We start from the raw sequence: 17,036 nt of genomic DNA, 5'->3' as shown, positions 1-17,036 counted from the left end.
AATGCATGAAGGTAACGTGCAAGTGAATATAAAGCTTATCGAGATGTCCAATGTCTTTTAAATGTGTGAATATAAAGTTCATTGCAAGTCGCTGTTGCCTAAGGCAGGCTAAGAGACCTAAAACTTTGTCCATTGTTAGGGGCACTGAGCAGAGCTTCTGCATGCAATATTCATAGTACGCACGCTCGTTAGCATACGCAGGGCACTCAAGCAAGATATGCTCCACAGTTTCTATCGCGGCACAGTTGTCACAGTGCGGAATGTTCATTTGTCCAAAACGGTATCGTAAGCCGTTTGTATATGCAGCATTCAGACGAAGTCGATGATAAAGTGTTTCCAGATGTCGAGGAATTCTGGGTGAGAGTCTTGATCTAAGATGTGGGTCGAATGAGTGAATAAATTGGTACTGATGTGTCGGCAAACTCCAAAGCCGATACGTTTCTTCGGAAGCAAAACTTTTAGCCATCTGGAATGCATCAGATTTCGTGAAAAAAGTTCTAATGTATCTCCGATGTTGACGGCCCTTACGGGCCGCTTCATCTGCTTTTTCATTAGCCTGAATGCCACAGTGAGCAGGTACCCACTGAAATGTTATGCAGTGACCTTCGGCAATAGCTAAATGATGTAGATACCCGATGTCCAGGAAAACTGGCTGGTGATTCGTTTTCTTCAGCAGGTTGGCCAGGATCTGCCGAGATGCTTTCGAATCGGTGAAGATAACCCAACGGCCGGCGGTTCGGCGCAGGATGTAAGAAACAGCTTCCTTAATGCCGTGAAGCTCAGCTGTCGTAGAGGATGTCCTCCGCTGCAGCCGGTAAGAAACGGTATGGCCTGTTGAGGGCACATAAAGGCCGCATGAAGACCTTTCTTTAGTAGTTGAACCATCGGTGAAGATATGGCTGTGCTGCCTATATTCCTCCGTTAGGTTTGGTTTGGTTTATGGGGTTTAACGTCCCAAAGCGACTAAGGCTATGAGAGACGCCGTAGTGAAGGGCTCCGGAAATTTCGACCACCTGGGGTTCTTTAACGTGCACTGACATCGCACAGTACACGGGCCTCTAGAATTTCTCCTCCAAAGAAATTACAGCCGCCGCGGCCGGGATCGAACCCGCGTCTTTTGGGTCAGCAGCCGAGCACCATAACCGCTGAGCCACCGCGGCGGCATTCCTCCGTTAAGTAGGCGAGAGTACTTTGCAGAAGCGCTGCCTGTGGCATGCGGCTCTTTGCATTCACACCTGGAACAAACTTCTTCACCTTTAGAGGAGAGAGTGTCCATGGAGGAAAGGCCAGAGGTAGTAGTTTCTGTGGCTGATTAATAGTAGGGATGGGCAGGAGCTGCACTGCCTGGCCAAAGCTAGAGTTGCTGTGAGTTAGGTGGACACGGTGCAGGAAGTGCTTCTTCCCTTGAAGAACATGGCGGAGATGGGTACGCATAGTTTCCTGGGCGGCAATCAGCTCTAGTGGGAGACATCCTGCCTCCGCTACTTTTCCTGATGCAGAGGAACCCTTTGGGAGGCCAAGCCATACTCGCAGGCAGTTGTTCCGTGCGACAACGAGATACTTATTGCTTGATGTAGATAATCTTTGAAACACTGGTAGACAGTAGCGCAAGGTTCCTTCAACGTAGGCTTCTTCAAGCAGAAGCAATGATCGGCAGTTTCTACCCCACCTTGTTCCCGCCATGAACCTAAACACTTGCGATGCTGCAGTGATCCTCTCGCGAAGTTTTTTGATCTGAGGTGTCCATGACAGATTATAGTCGATTACAACACCCAGGAATCGCTGAGATCGTACATATGGTAGCGATCGTCCGCCTAGGAGCAGCGGATATCAAGTCATCGTTTTTCTTGTAAACGCCATTGCAACACTCTTTTCTGGCGAGAGACGAAGACCTCTGGAAGCCAGCTACATCGAAATGTGCAATAGCGCTCTCTGTAGACGTTGCTGGGTGATATAGCGCGAGCGTGATGCGGTCCAGATGCAGATATCATCAGCATAAATTGTTATACGGACCCCTCGCGGAAGGTTTCTTCTTATGTGTATAAGGGCAATACTGAACAGGAGAGGGCTGAGCACCGCTCCCTGTGGTACGCCCCTCTCCACTGCGTGAAAGAGTGTTGGACCGTTTGGAGTGGTCATAAAAATTTGCCGTTCTTTCAAATAATGCCCAATCCATTTGTATAGCTTTCCTCCAAGGCCAAGACTGGCAAAGGCGGCGAGAATTGCATGGTGAAAGACAGAGTCAAAGGCGGCCTTGATGTCTAGGAAAACGGCTGTCGGGATGTACCCAGCATGAAGGTACTCCTCAATTGATGAGACGAGGGCGATGATATTGTCAGTCGCAGACCTGTTTTGACGGAACCCGTTCATTTCTTGGGGGAACTAAGTCCAAGAACAGACCCCTGTACCGCAGGGGTCTGTTCTTGGACCCCTTCTTTTTCTGATTTACATCAATGATACTGTTTTGGATCTTACCTGCAAAGTTCGGCTCTATGCTGACGATTGTGTCGTTTACACTGTTGTGGAAAATTCCTCTGATGCGTTGAAACCACAGCGAAACTTGGATTCCATCCAGTCCTGGTGCTCAAAATGGCAAATGTCTTTGAATGCCACAAAATGCCAATTTGTCTCTTTCACTCGAAAGCGTTCCCCATTACAAACAAATTACTCACTACATAATGTTCCCTTGCAAAAAGTACTTGAATACAAGTACCTCGGCGTTTATTTTTCATCTAACCTAACATGGACGAGGCAAGTTGAGTACACTACATCCAAAGCCTGCAGAATGCTTAATTTCTTAAAAAGAAATTTCAATAAAGCACCGTCTAATGTCAAACAACTCCTGTATTTCACTTACATCCGACCAATTCTTGAATATGCCTGTCCTGTATGGGACCCCCAGTTTGCTTACTTATGTGATATGCTCGAGCGCGTCCAAAATAATGCTGCGAGATTTGTGTCCAATAATTACAGCTTCTCAACTAGTGTCACGTCTCTTAAAAACCACCTTGGCTGGGGATCTTTAGCTAACCGTAGGAAACATTTGAGATTACAAATCATGCATCGCATCTATTTTGGGAAGCTGAGCATTGACAAAGACCGGTATCTGCTTCAACCTCATTTTTTTTCTAGACGAGTTGATCATTAGTGGAAGATCCGAGAGATTAAGTGTCGCACAGATGTTTACAAAACCTCGTTCTTTCCACGGACGATCAATGAGTGGAACAGGCTACCAGCCGGCGTCACTGAGTGCTGCACGAAGGTCAATTCCGCGCTTTTTTATCTGATATGTGACGTGGCGCGCAGTTGTCTTGCGCGTGTCTTTTTCATTTCATTAGTGTCATTTTATTTCTGGAGCGTGGTTGTCTTCCTTCAGTGCATGTTTTTCCTCATCTATTAGTTGTGTGATTGTATTTCTGTTATTATGTGTACTTTCGGCCAAATGAGCAGAAGTTATTGTGTCCCCCCCCCCCCCCCCCCCCTGCAATAATGCCCTTGGGCGCTGCGGGTATCTGTAATAAATAAATAAAAATCTCTGCCTCTCCCGTAAACGAGAGTAGAGTAAGCATGAAATGTTTACGGGCCTGAACCGCACCGTAAGGAAGGGAGGAACGCCACCACCCGTTCAGCGCGATGCCTTGCCATTTGAACGCAAGGTTTTTTGAGGAAAGGAAATGACGCAGTAATTCTCTGCCATCTCGGTGGACACCCGAACCACACCGTAAAGGAAGGGAGGAACGCCACCACCCGTTCGGCGCGATGCCTTGCCCTTTGAACGCAGCGCTTCTCCCCCGGATCACGTATGACAACCAAGTGTAACATGGCATTTATGTGCTTTCTGCACGCGTTATTAGAAATCGGAAATTATAATTCCGTGCATTATCAAACCCACAGCTCCACTGATATCTTGATAAACATTGAGAAGGCACTGGCAGCAGTTATTTTTTGTCTCGTTTGGAGACCAACCGGCGCTTGCATGCCGGTCGCGTAGGAGGGCTTAGAGAGTCTCGTTAAATCTCGTTAAGTCTCGTACGGTGCCCGGATGTTCTCGTTTTAGAGCCCGGATGACTGGAATTCAGTGCCCGGATGAGTGGATTTCAGTGCCCGGATGAATGGATTTCAGCGCCCGGATGATGGCTCTCGGTCTCGGCGTGACGTCACCACACTGCCGACAACGGGAGCTAAAAGCATTTCATGCTTAATAATAAATGGCTAGCGGCGACCTTAGCGGCCCACTCGGTGCCCAAGGCTTGAACGCCCATGTCCGAGCTGACCAGAACGGCCTCCCATTTCTCATGAGAAGTAATTTGTACTAGATCCTCCGGTGGTGGTGGTTCTTTGCATCACAATAGTGTGTGATCATATACGGCTGTTTCGGCACAGAACCTGCGCTCGGAGTTGAAGACATCCGGGTATATTTTTGCCAACAGATAGGGACTAAGAAAGGACTTCGTTTGGAGTCTCCTCCGGGCGGTCTCTTTTGCCTCATACAACGTTTTGTCAAGTGCTGGAAATTTGTGCCTTTGCAATTTGTAATGGCTTGTGATATTTTGGAAAGATGCCAGCCCCTCCTTCATGGATACGGTCGACGCATCGACTCGGATGACGAAAGCTCGAGCCATGTTGTGGGCCGCCTCGTTTCACGCATTCCCCAACCCCGGCAACCATTATTTCAATTTATTTCTAAGGCTGCCTGGTCAATTTTAGATTCTATTGCGCCACAGTCGAGATTCTGCCCATGTGATCAACGCCAATGAACACAACGAACGCCGAAGGCCTATGGCTTGAGCGCCGCGTTTCTGGCACAACGTTGTCAATGCCAACGCAAGCAGCGCACATCTGTCACTACCGCCACGTAGCTTAAAGCACGATTAAGGCGTGCACTGTTCCAAGACGGTAGTTATGCGCCTTCCCTCTGGTTCAGGGGTCCACCGAGATGTGTGAGACAGACAGTGCGCTATTTCTTTTCCTCAACAATCAATTTACCGATTTTGCCCTCTGCTTTCCAAGCTCCCGCTCCATTGATTTCGCAGCTGCTGGTTACAGCGACGGCGACGCCGCGAAGCGCAGAAACGGGCGCCAAAGAGCTGCGCTCTAAAAGAAACGGCACGCAGGCATTTGAGTAGCGTGAAGCGAATCTATTTGCTAGTGACGAAACGCAGCCACTGCGTGGACGAAAAAGCAAGCACTGTTTATGTACGCGAGAGACGCGATAAACTACGGCAAAGTTTTGCGCATTGTCGTCAAGGCGCGGCGGAAAACAATAATATACTTCAAAGACAAAACAAGTTTCCAAGCGTCGCATATGACGCCCTCCGGTGAATATTCTGCCGCTCGTGCTCGGCATAGCGGTAGTTCACATGCAAGGGCCCAGTCATTTCCGCAGTGGGAACATAGAACAGGTCGTGGTCTTCCGCTTGCGACGTTGTGGCGTCGCGACGCCGCTGCAACTGTCGGCCCCCGTTACCTCGTTCAGCAGCGCCTTCTCGGAAAGGGTCATCAGCAGCAGCGAGAAGACCATCATATGGACGGCTGCCACCCCCACTGGGAGCGCGGAGAGGTCGCTGGGAAGGACGCGCTCGACGACCTTGAACGCCTCCGACGCCATGGCGCCCGGCCTGCCGAATGTGTACGCCCCGGAGAAAGCCACGCTCCGGACCCGGGTGGGGAACAGCGCCACAGTGTGGACGCAGAGCAGGACGTAGGCGATGTTTAACAGCATCTCCCGCCACATGAGGCCCAACTGAGCCGAAAATTTGAGGCCCAATAAGTGCAAGGCCGCCTGGAAGAGCAGTAGCAGGGAGACCGCCAGCAGAAAGACTACCAGGGGCTCCCGTCGGCCATGATGCCTGATGATGAAGTAGGCTATGGTCATGGCCGGCACGTTACCAGCGATGATCACCCACTTGACGGCCGAGAAGTACGGCAGGTCAAGGTTCCGGTAGTAGTAGTTGACGAACAATGTGAACCAGCAGCTGAAGATGACGAAGCAGTGGGCCAAGACGGTCCGCGACATGTAGCGCAGCCGCGGTTGGTAAACTGCCGGATGCCGTTCTTCCTGCTGGTCGCGGTTAGCAGTTCCTGCTCTACCGGCGCGGGCAGCCAGCATCTCCTTGACCAGCTCTAGGCGTTCGATGACGACCTCGGGCTCTTCGTTGTTGATGCGGGCGGCCCAGGGGGCAACTCGCCGGGCTTCGTGGAAGCGCTTGTTGACGATGAGCCAGTGGGGCGACTCCTCGGTGAAGTACACCGTCAGGATGAGCGACAGCGCCGGGGCCACCAGCCCCGCGTGGCAGATGCTCCAGTCGAGCGCCAGGTACGCGATGAAGCCCACGTACACCGGCGCGAGCACAGTGGGCCAGCAGACGGCGAGCGCGCAGAAGGCCTCCCGTGGTCCCGGTGGCGTTGATTCGAACAGGAGCACGAAGGCCACGACCTCGAGCGCGCTCACGGCCGCCGAAGACACGAAGCGCAGCGCTACAAACACGGCCGCCGTGGGCGCCAGTGGCGCGGCCACTCCGGGGAACAGGAGAGCGCCCAGTGAGGCCCACATGATGGGCCTGCGACCCCAGCGGTTGGACGCGAGCCCGGCGCATGGCACCGACAGTGCGCCTGCGCACATGAAGGCCCCGCTGAGGAGTTGCTGGTACCAGGTACGGTCACAGACCAAGTTCCAGTGGACCACCACTGTGCGGCCTGTCATGTGCGTGTCGTAGTCCCAGGCGTCGCAAGCGACCACGACCCGAGCGTCCCCCTCGGCATCCGGGCCACTTTCTCTCACTGTCGCTGCGAGCGGCGTCTCGTAGCGGTGGCAGCTGTTGAACCTTGCTGCGGAGCCTGGCGACCGTGGCACGGACAGGTTCTTCCAGGCCTACGCGCTCGTGTTGGAGTACTCGGCGCTGGGGCGGCACCAGTGGTCCACGGGCTCCAGATCGATGGTGACGGCGAAGCTGCACGTGTAGGCGACGAACGTGGTGATCTCCGCGCAGAGCAGCACTAGCTTCTGTGGAGGCGTCCGAAACCGAACACGACCATGGTCTGGAAGAACGTCTCCATCTCACTGTCCGAAATAGGCTCGGTCACCGGATGGAACAGGCTCGGCAGCAATGCTGACACCATGCTGCGGGAGCGCTTTCGTTTCGCCATGATTCTCTCGATGGTTCGCTGCCTGTCTCGAAAGCAATAGCCCTCCTTGCTGTGCACCTCTGATCGTAGAACATCCTTTCTTCGTCTTCTCTAGATGGCAGCCCGCGCGTGGGCGTGCAGGTGATGATGATGATGATGCACATACCCACGGCCGGGGATTGGGCAGGGTGCATAGCCGGATGCCCGTGTCCAAGACACGGGCGGTTCATCGTTCTCTTTTTTATCTGATGAGAATGTGCACTGACAGCTTTGAAACCGTGGGCTCCCCTGTCTCCTTGTCTATAAGCTTTTCATAGCTACCTACAGTCGAATACAACTCAGAACACAGCCACAAATGCTCCTTAAAATACGCGGTAAACGTTTAAAATCGCTTGATATAAATTTGAAGCGCACAACGAGACATGTCTGACCAACACGCCCAAAAAACCACTTTGCTTAAAACGGCGCTTAGAGATTTTCAGGGCGTTATCTCCTGTGATGCCACATTGGCATCATGAGAACCGGTGGAGTGGCAACTCAGCTTCAAAAATAATTCCCCTCCATTTTTCTGGTTTAACTAATGAGACTTAGGAGCGCTAATTCGCTTGTTCTTGTTCAGATTTGTTTCCATTTATGGACTTTTATATGCTTGAAAATCCAAGTTGCATCCAAAAGTTCTTAATGCCGTTCCTCCGTTTTCCTTTTGCCATAATATGCCACCTCGGCTGCTCCTTGCGATTGGGGTTGCCTTTCCCCCTGTTCAGCGGCCTCTGCAGCCACTTCTACAGTACTCTCGACTGCACGTTCCTCCGGCGACTTCATCATTCGCTTCTTCTTTTTCGCTGTTCGCATTTCTCGCTCTTCATTTGTTTCTGCATCTTGTATAGCAAGTTTATATACTAGAACTCGCTGTGGTGTTCTCTGCACAGGAAACCATTTCAGATTTTATCAGTGCGCTGCCTTGAACACTGCTTACCTGTCACAATTCCGGGGAGCAAAGCACTTCTGCAACTGAACCCTCCCAGTAAGTGCACGATTCATTTGCGCACTGAATGCGAGAAGGCTTCACTCCCCGTGAAGAAACACCAACGTAGGAATAAAATGTTATGGAGAAAAACATTCTAGAAGTCAATACGAAATGGCAAACAACTGGATTCACGGTCAGTGGTGGACTGCATGCAACTGCTACACGCAATCTCACAAGTCGTTTGCAGCCCATGTGGATGCCAGTACAATCTGAGGCTATCAGAACAGCGCACGCAGCATGTTTCAGCCCGGCCCCCAGTTGCCGGCGCGAAGAGTGTGCTTCCACAGGACCTGGTGTGCCCGTGGCGTCTGAAGCTATCGCTCAAAGGTTTCCCCGCCGCGGCAGAGATAAAGGCGACAAGGCTGACGTTCGAGCGAGCCCTGTCCTTACCCTAGCTTCCCTCGCGCCTTTATCCCCCCCTGCAGCCTACACACATTGCCTAGTCGACGTCGCTCGATATGCAACTATGGAGGCTGAAGTAATCACCTATCCAGCACATAGGCGGCTTCATTGCCGCCGCGTTGAGTTAGCGATGTCCTTATTATAACTTGTTTCTGGCCATGGCGACCGCACAACAGGAAATCCGCTGCCACCAGCCGTCGGCCGATTGAAATCGGGCGATTATCAGTGTGGTCTGATAAGTGTAAAGACAGCGCAGAAACAGAGAGAAACAGAGCGCCGACTGAGATCAGCGTGTACTGTGACCATGCCTTTAGCGATGGGATCTGCCGACGTCAGCATCGTTGACAAGTAGCATTTACGTGATGACGTGAAGGAGGAGGAGGTAAACTTTATTAAAGAAGAGGTCTTAGGCGCGGATTGGGGTGATGTTCCCCTCCCCGCGGTGGGCTCCTCTTCTAGGCCGGACGCCAGGTGGCCGACCGACGATGTCGTTCGTAGAGTCACTGGAAAAAATTTCTTTTTTTCCAGTGACTCTAGTCGTTCGGCGACCTCTTCGGCTCGCTCTGTGACTCGAAGTTGAACCTCCGGGTCCGAGCTGAGCAGCGCGGCCTCCCACTGAGATTGGGTAGAGAGTGTAGACTGTGCGATGGCTTGTCTTGAGTGCATGAGTATAGGATGTGCAGTGTGTCTGCCTTTTGGTGCCCACAGAGAAAGCAGACGGGGCTGTACTGCTCCGGGAACCATATGGAGTACATGTATGGATTAAAGAAAGTGTCTATTTGGAGCTGCCGCCAACTGACTTGTGTTTTACTCAGAGATTTATGTGGTTCTGGGAAGATCTGTCTTTCTTTCTTGAAGTGGGTAGTAATTTCTTTGTAGGTTGTCATTCGCTCCTTGGCCGACCTGAGTGCGGGGTAGTGCACCTCCCGGTTAACCACGAATCCTCGGGCAAATTGGTGCGCCGCCTCGTTTCCTGGATGGTCCGAATGGGCGGGGACCCAGATCAATGTAATCTGGCGGGTATTGGAGATTTTTTGTGAGACTTTTATGACTGCTGAGTGGGCCCTTCCTTTTGCAAAATTTCGAATTGCTGTTTTGGAGTAACTTATGATGTATTTGGCAGTGGTGGAGGTAATGGCTAAAGCTATGGCAGCTTCTTCGGCCTCCTCCGGAAATTTTGTTTTATCTATTGTCGCCGATGCAAGGGGAGAACCTCGATGATCGACAACTGCTAGAGAAAAGGCGTTTCTGTTCGAATGTTCCGCCACGTCCACGTGCGCCGTGTCTTTCTGAACTGAAAATCTTTCGTGAAGTTTTTGTGCCCTAGCCTTTCTTCTGTCCGTATCATAGTGTGGATGCATGTTTTTGGGCAGAAGAGGGACTGTTAAGTGTTCGTGCACGTGTCTTGGAATTGGCAAGGTGTGTGTACGGATTCCTTCATATTGTATTCCTGCTTTCTTTAGGATGAAACGTCCCGTTTCAGTGCCTGATAGTCTTTCATATTGTGCGGTGAGGTGTGCTTCTAACATTTCCGCTAAGGTGTTGAAATCCTAACTAATAGTTTTTCATTTGGAGTATGACGAGGGAGGTTGAGCGCAATTTTCTAGGACTGTCTAATTAGAGAATCCAGGTCGTCTCTTTCTCTCACTGTGAGGGTGACGTATGGTGTAGTGTAGTTGACTCTGCTAAGAACGAAGGCTTGTATTAGTTTCCTGGTCTCGGCTTCTTTAACTCCTCCTCGCCTATTCGCGATGCGTCTGATGAGGAAGGTGATTTCGTTGACAGTGTTTCTCAGTTTCTTAATTAACGTGTCGTTTTTTTGTTTTGACTGGGCGAGCCTTTTCATTAGGCGCGCCCAATCGACGCGGGCGGCATGAGGCTCGGCAGGACGGAGTCTCGACAAGTTTTCTTTATTCTCGGCGTGTAGGAGGAAGCGTTGCGCCAGCTGTAGCCAACAGGAGGAGGGCGTCGCCAGCTGCCACTGACAAAGGGTGCGATGATGATGAGCGCGATAAACACGGTTGCGTGCACATGCAGATGCCAGGAGAAAAAAAAAAGAGGCGAAGAATGAACACGTGCTTTCGCACGTCTACTCTGTTTAACTACGTTATAACCCTACCACTTTTTTTAACCACCAATTTCTTCGGTGTTACTGAGGCTACAGTAGGGCATAACTTAAAAAAAAAATCAGCAGTTGGCAACAGTGGGCCACGGTGCGCGCCGTTCGGTATTACTCCGCTGGCCAATCATAACACTAAATCAAATCATCTTTTGATGCCTGACATTATTAAACAAGTCAGGTATCAATATTACAGGGCTTACAATTTCCTCTTGTGATTAGTATCTTGTTTAGGCTACAAGAAAAGTTTTGACAATGGACTACTTTTTTTGTGGAGGAATTCTGTGTGGCAGTCGTAAATGCGGGCGGAGCTTCACTGCATACTTGCGCTGCATTCGACTACAGCTTAACTTTTGCGGTGCGGAGACTATGGGATAGCGATCACTCGTAGGCATTTCCTAACCTAAGTAAATATCATCTCATGGTCCCTTAAAATATATTAAAATAACAGACCACTGACCAAAACTTGTCATGAGGTTGTGGCGGGAATGAAAAGATCGCGCTAAATTTTGTAAGAGCTGAGCACTGCAATGTAGAAGAAACAATAAAGTTCCATAATTTTAATTTGGCAATGAAAATTTTTCATAAAGCCATCTTGCAATGAAACTCGCCAATATCGGTGTATCCCACCTCGTGGCCACATATCGGTAAAACATCACGATCTGCTTCAAGCACACCTTGTTTTTTTTTTATTTGAGGAGTGTTCGCTATGTTTAATTGTAATTTAGACTCTATACAGTGCACCCTCCGATGAAAGCGAAAGCTCTCGTTCATCATCGCCCATGTGCTTTTACACGTCACTAGATGGTGCCACAGTGTTTCACATTTCTTGGATGCAGCAGCGACAGTGCACTAAAGCTTTCGGCGACGAGGCATGCGGAAACTAAAATGAACGCTACTCTTACTAAAAATTGCTAATCACTGTATGACGGATGAGGCTATGTTTTTAGTATAGCACTTTTACTATTATTAGTCTATACTTTTAATGCCGTGATATGGCCACCGCGCTCCGCCCATCATAGTTTCCAGAATTGGGATACATAAAAGCGGGCGCATGCACTGATATAAAAATTTCCGGTAAAAATCTATGAAGCTTCCAATAAGGACTTCATGGCATCCAGCACTTTAGACAACAAGCTTTCTGTTGCGCAAAAAAAAAAAATTGGTTCAGTCCCTTTAAAGTAGAGGACATTCGGTGGATAAAAATCTGCCTGCTGACCCTGCAGCTTCGTGTTGGTCTTACTCAGAGCAGCTGCAGAAAATGAATGGAAAGCCCATTTTTTAAAAAGCAAGCATTAAATACTAATGCCTCCAATTTAAACAGCGCTCATTTTTCATATTGGCTGTTGAATGTGGGTGCATTAGCTCGCATAATGGACACGTAATGATTTTACTCCTTCATGAATTGTACACTAAAGAGGGTTAACACACATTTAAAAAGTGAATGCTAAGCACTTATTTAATGAACATGTAAATATTTTCATCAAGTTTTTGATGTGATGAAGACCCAGATTAAAAAAAGTCAATTTTGGGCTGGATTGTGCAAATGGAAATTGTGTTTAGCTGGAACACCTCTTGCTTCCAGCTGGGAGAGTGCTTTCCTGGCTGCTTTCCAGCTCCAGCTGCAGAGCCACTGCACCCAGTGCCGTTCCCCCTGGCAACTCCTAATTTTCTACATAAAAGCCACTCAATGTCAATCTTTATGTGGACGAAAACGTCGAAGCAGCTAGGTGGTCAATATTTAAAGTGGCCCCGAAAAACATTTGCAGTTTAATGTTTTCAGTGTAGGTTGCACAGTGTGCTATTGTGTTTTCGCTACTATGGCCTTCGTGCGCTACGTTCACACCAAAGTCGCGTGCGTGTGGGGCTCGCCATTTGACGGCTCTTACTGGCAATCGATCCTTACTGGCAATCGTGCCTGGGCCCGCAGATGTCAACGTGGCTAGCTCCAAAAACACCGTGCTTGTTTAAGTGCGGGCTATGATTAAGTCAGGAATTAAAGGGGAATGAGTCGTGCGTTATCTCATTTCACTGCAATACATTGGATATCTTTTTTTTTTTTTTCGAATAGGCTTTCGAACGCGAGCTTACGAAACACGCTGGAATGCCAACATCAAAGTGAAGGGACCTTGAGAAATAAGTCATGCATGTGTAACGAGGTCCTCAGAATCTCACGCATGCATGTATCGGGGTCACTGACCTCTGTAAGTGCTTTAAATGGTTAATTACATGTGCCACTTGGCCCAATGAGCCAATATGCGTTGAAGCCCGATGGTGCAGTCTGTGACGACGGTCAGAAAGCGACGTGCCCTTTCGTGCGTACCACGCAATATTCGTGCGCGGTCTTTTTGCGCGAGCTATTGCTTGGCGGCACTCGATTTTCTCAGCAGCTTTTCCTCCGTGACGTATGGATGGATGGATAGGAGCGCCCCCTTTGAAACGGGGCGGTGACAACCGCCACCATGCTCAGCCGTTCTTTTTTTTTCTTTTTCTTTTCTTTTTTATTATTTTTGTAAAGTGGTTTGGGGACGTCACGTGCCGTGACGTCATCTGGACATTAGCGCGCGAGCGGCGCGAACTTGATTGCTTTTGTATTTTGTAAATAGTGTACAAAGCTCTCCCCTATCCTTTCTTGCTGTCGCTCCCGTCTATACTTCTCCTCACTATCCTCTCCCTTTCCCTTTCATGTCCGCCGGCTGCAGCTTGGGTGCTTAAGATATTAGATAGCTATTGCCGCGGCCGACAACACTCTTTTGCTTCACTTTTTTATTTTTTAAATAAACCACTACCACCACCACCAATATGCTACGCATAAAAATTCTTGCCATCCTCTCGGGTGTGTATGGTGCACCTGTGTTATGCACTCGGCTTATCATAATAGAGGCCAAACTCAAAGTCCACGAAGGTCAAGAGGGTCATGAACTCGTGGCTAATCGAAACGTTCTGGATATTTTCTCCTTATCGGATCACTCTTACAATAGACAGTGTGCAGGGCGCGAATTGAAGCGCCGTCACAAAGGTCAATTCAGATACTCCATGGACAATCATAGCTATGTCAAGGGAGAAAACCAGCCAAAAAAGATGGAAACACAAGAAGAGAACGACGCAGGACAACGGCATCACAGCTAGTCCATCGTCATTCAGTCCCATCGTCACAAAAAAAAAATATGACAGATAATCAATGCGAGTGATGCGGCAGAGTATACATTAGCATGTGGCACATCGTGTACATGTGCTCACTACGCGCCCTGCATTCTCTCCCCTCCACTTACCGCGCCCTTTCGCACTGCCGACTATCGTAATCGTCTGTCATTATTTTTGCCCCCTTTACTGGGCAATGCAAGGTATTACTAACTAACTAACTAACTAAATCGGCATCTGATATTTTTCTGTGCTGCAGCGAAATAACAATCGGGCGATAAATTAGGGAGTGCAGTTCGTTAGATTGAGAGATAGATGGCCCCGTAAGACGCGAGCGTGAGGTCCCTATCGCTGTTTCTTCTCCCAATTTTCAAACGGGGGGAGGGAGGGGGGGGGGGCTTATCATTCCAATGTGAAATCTCTTGGGCAGTGGCGGCACTATAGTCATCTCGCCCATACTCCCCGCAGGTGCTCGCCGTGACATCGATGACGAACTTCGAGTGGTTGACGCTGAAACGGCACGGCGTGCTCTACGAGTTCCCGCGGTGAGCTCAGTACATGGGCATTATCGTGGCTGGCGTCGGACTGGCCATCATCCCCGCGGTTGCCCTCAAGGAGCTGTGGGCTGCGAAATGGGTGAGGAGGGGCTACTATGTCCTGCAGTGAAGAGCGTAGCAGTGGGTGCTGTGTATGTGTGCGCGCGATCCTCTTTTCGTCACAAAGCACAGAGATCATTGCACACGAAAGACGACCGGCAGTTAGAGCGGTATTAAAGCGTTATATTAAAGACCTGCTAACCCTACAGAGGTCCGTATGCTCCTCGGGAGTCGACTGAAGGTTCCACGAGTTAGTAGGCTCCGATGAAGAGCATATGGACCCTTCTATGTTTGCAGCTAATGCTGAGTGCAACTTGGGAACTGTGCGTTTGGCCAACAGCGAGGAGAGAAGATCTGTTCTTCAAAGCAGAGATGTGTGTGCAATATGAGCACAGCTCCTCGAATTTCGATCCTCTCTGACTCGACTCCAATTTAACTCGGTTGTACGCCATGAACCTCGTGATAGAGTAATGGAGCTTCCCCAATCAATGGATAAGCGGTCCGGCGACTGCGTGTGTACATATGAGAAATGTAACTAATACTACCGTGGGACTAAGAAAAACAATCGGGAAGAAAGGTGTCCCTGTGCTTAATGCAATATGAAGTAGAAAAATAACAAATAATAAAGGAATTTTGTATAGCAGAAAATAAGCAAATACAAGCGCAAAATTATTTGTGCCGTTAGAGCCGAAGCCATTGGAACGCCTGTTAAGGAGAGTTATTGTATTACGAAGGTAAGTAATTTTTTTTTCTTGAGATGGCTTAGTTGATGAAAATCACGCGATATAATAAGCATGATGAGGAGGCCGGACTTCGGTATTTTCGTTCCTGGTGGGCAGGGGAAGAATTTCAAAAAGATGGATCGAAAATGACAGTTGAGAATCTCGGGTGTTGCCTCCGTCTCTTGAGGCATTGGGGACATATGACTGGAGGCTAATCCTTTAATGATCCTGCGAGATTGATTTCGTTGCTCTGCGTATCGCTACATTCGTAGTTATGGTTTCTGACGCGGCGTTCTGTCGCAGGACTTCTGGAAGGCGATCAGCCCCCGCGAAGACTGGGGCCCCTAGGGCTACGAAGACCGGCGACGCTACCGGCTCTTCATGGTCGAGAAGGGCTACATGAAGGCCGAGGACGCCGAGAGGCTGAACGAGAGCGAGAGGCCCCAGCGCGAGCTCGAGCTCAAGCTCAAGGCCATCGAGGACGCCAAGGAGGCAGCTGCGAACAAGGGGGATAAACCGGACCAAGAGGCAGCTGCCGGCGAGGGCAAGCAGGAGCCGAAAGCGGAGGCCAAGGATGAGCCCAAGGCCGAGCCACCGAAGCCTGAGGCACCAAAGCCCGAGCCCCAAAAAGGCTGAGATTTGCACGTCGATGTGAAAAGGCTGCTTGCTTGCAAACTGACTGAGTGTCGGGTAATAAAGCGGCACGAGTCGTAGAGCCGTTTTGTTTCACCAGGGTACCGAATCGTTTGCGGGGCCTACAGTATCTTGGCGGGTCCCATGCAGCTTCTTTTGTAGATTTATATTTGCAATGCTTAGAAACTTCTCGTGTCTGGCGTATCATTGAGAGCATGGTAGGCTGTCCACGCTTGTGTAAAATAAAAGAAAGAGGAGTACTATAGTCGGATACAACTAAAGTTTGCAGTGAAGCTCCGCCCACTTTCAGCCTCCGCGCACAGAATTCCTCCACGACAAAAAAGTAGTCCGCTACTTAAACGTTTCTTGTTACCTAAACAGGAAGCTTATCACAAGAAAAAAAATATGAGCTCTAGAACTTTGAGACGTGGATTGTATGGTACAGTCAAACATTAAAAAGCTGATTTCGTTTACAGTCGCGATTGGCCAGCGGAGTAATACAAGATGCCGCAGACCGCAGCCCAGTGTTAGCAACTGCTGTTTTTTTAACCTGTATCCGACTATACATTCCGATATATGCCTAAAAATGATGCAAACGTAGATGTAGACAGTGGCATTGTTCGGAGTGCTCGCGCACGACCCGCAGACCATTAAAATCCATATCCCTGCAGTGAACACTCGTCAGTGTTGTGTATTCAACACTGTCGATCGCCATTTGGCAGTCTCAGCAACAGTGTTTGCACTGTGTGACAGGCGCTAGGCACAACCACGTGTAAACACAACGGTAGCAGATAGGATAGGATAGGAGAACTTTATTTGGCTCTAGCACAAGTGTTCTTTTATGCGGTCAGATGAGTCCATCCGCAACGGTCGGTTGCCCCTATTCCAGGGCTCCGCTGGATGCTGCCGTCAGCTGAGCTCGCCGTATCAAACCGATCTGGTCATCGCGGCAGTCGCTGGAGAGCAGACCTTCCCAATGCTCCACACTTGGGCGTTGTGTAACTGAGACGATGTCAACCTTTTGACATGCCCATGTGATGTGATACAGTGTAGGTTTTTCATGGCACCACGGGCAATTGTGTGCGTAAAGTGTGGGGTGAATTTTACTTAGTGTGTTTAGATTTGTTTATGACCCCGTTTGAAGTTGTCTCCATGTGACAGCCTCTTCTTTGTTTAAAGATTTGTGCGGTGGTGGGTACCGCATCCTGCTGCCTTTGTAGTTGTTGAGTATGGCCGAGTATTCCTGAGGTACTGCCAGGGATTCCTCAAGG

General features: G+C 49.5%; 1 pseudogene; it reads right to left on the bottom strand.

Annotated features, from left to right (window-relative positions):
- Positions 1-5,374: 5,374 nt before the first annotated feature.
- LOC149335602 (solute carrier family 22 member 4-like) lies at positions 5,375-7,146 on the bottom strand (annotated as a pseudogene).
- Between the last annotated feature and the right edge of the window lie 9,890 nt (positions 7,147-17,036).

Source organism: Amblyomma mixtum, chromosome 7 (assembly GCF_055824585.1).
Source record: "Amblyomma mixtum isolate Tamu chromosome 7, ASM5582458v1, whole genome shotgun sequence".
Lineage (NCBI taxonomy): Eukaryota > Metazoa > Arthropoda > Arachnida > Ixodida > Ixodidae > Amblyomma > Amblyomma mixtum.
The sequence above is the reverse complement of the archived record's forward strand: the minus strand, read 5'-3'. Positions and strand labels throughout refer to the sequence as shown.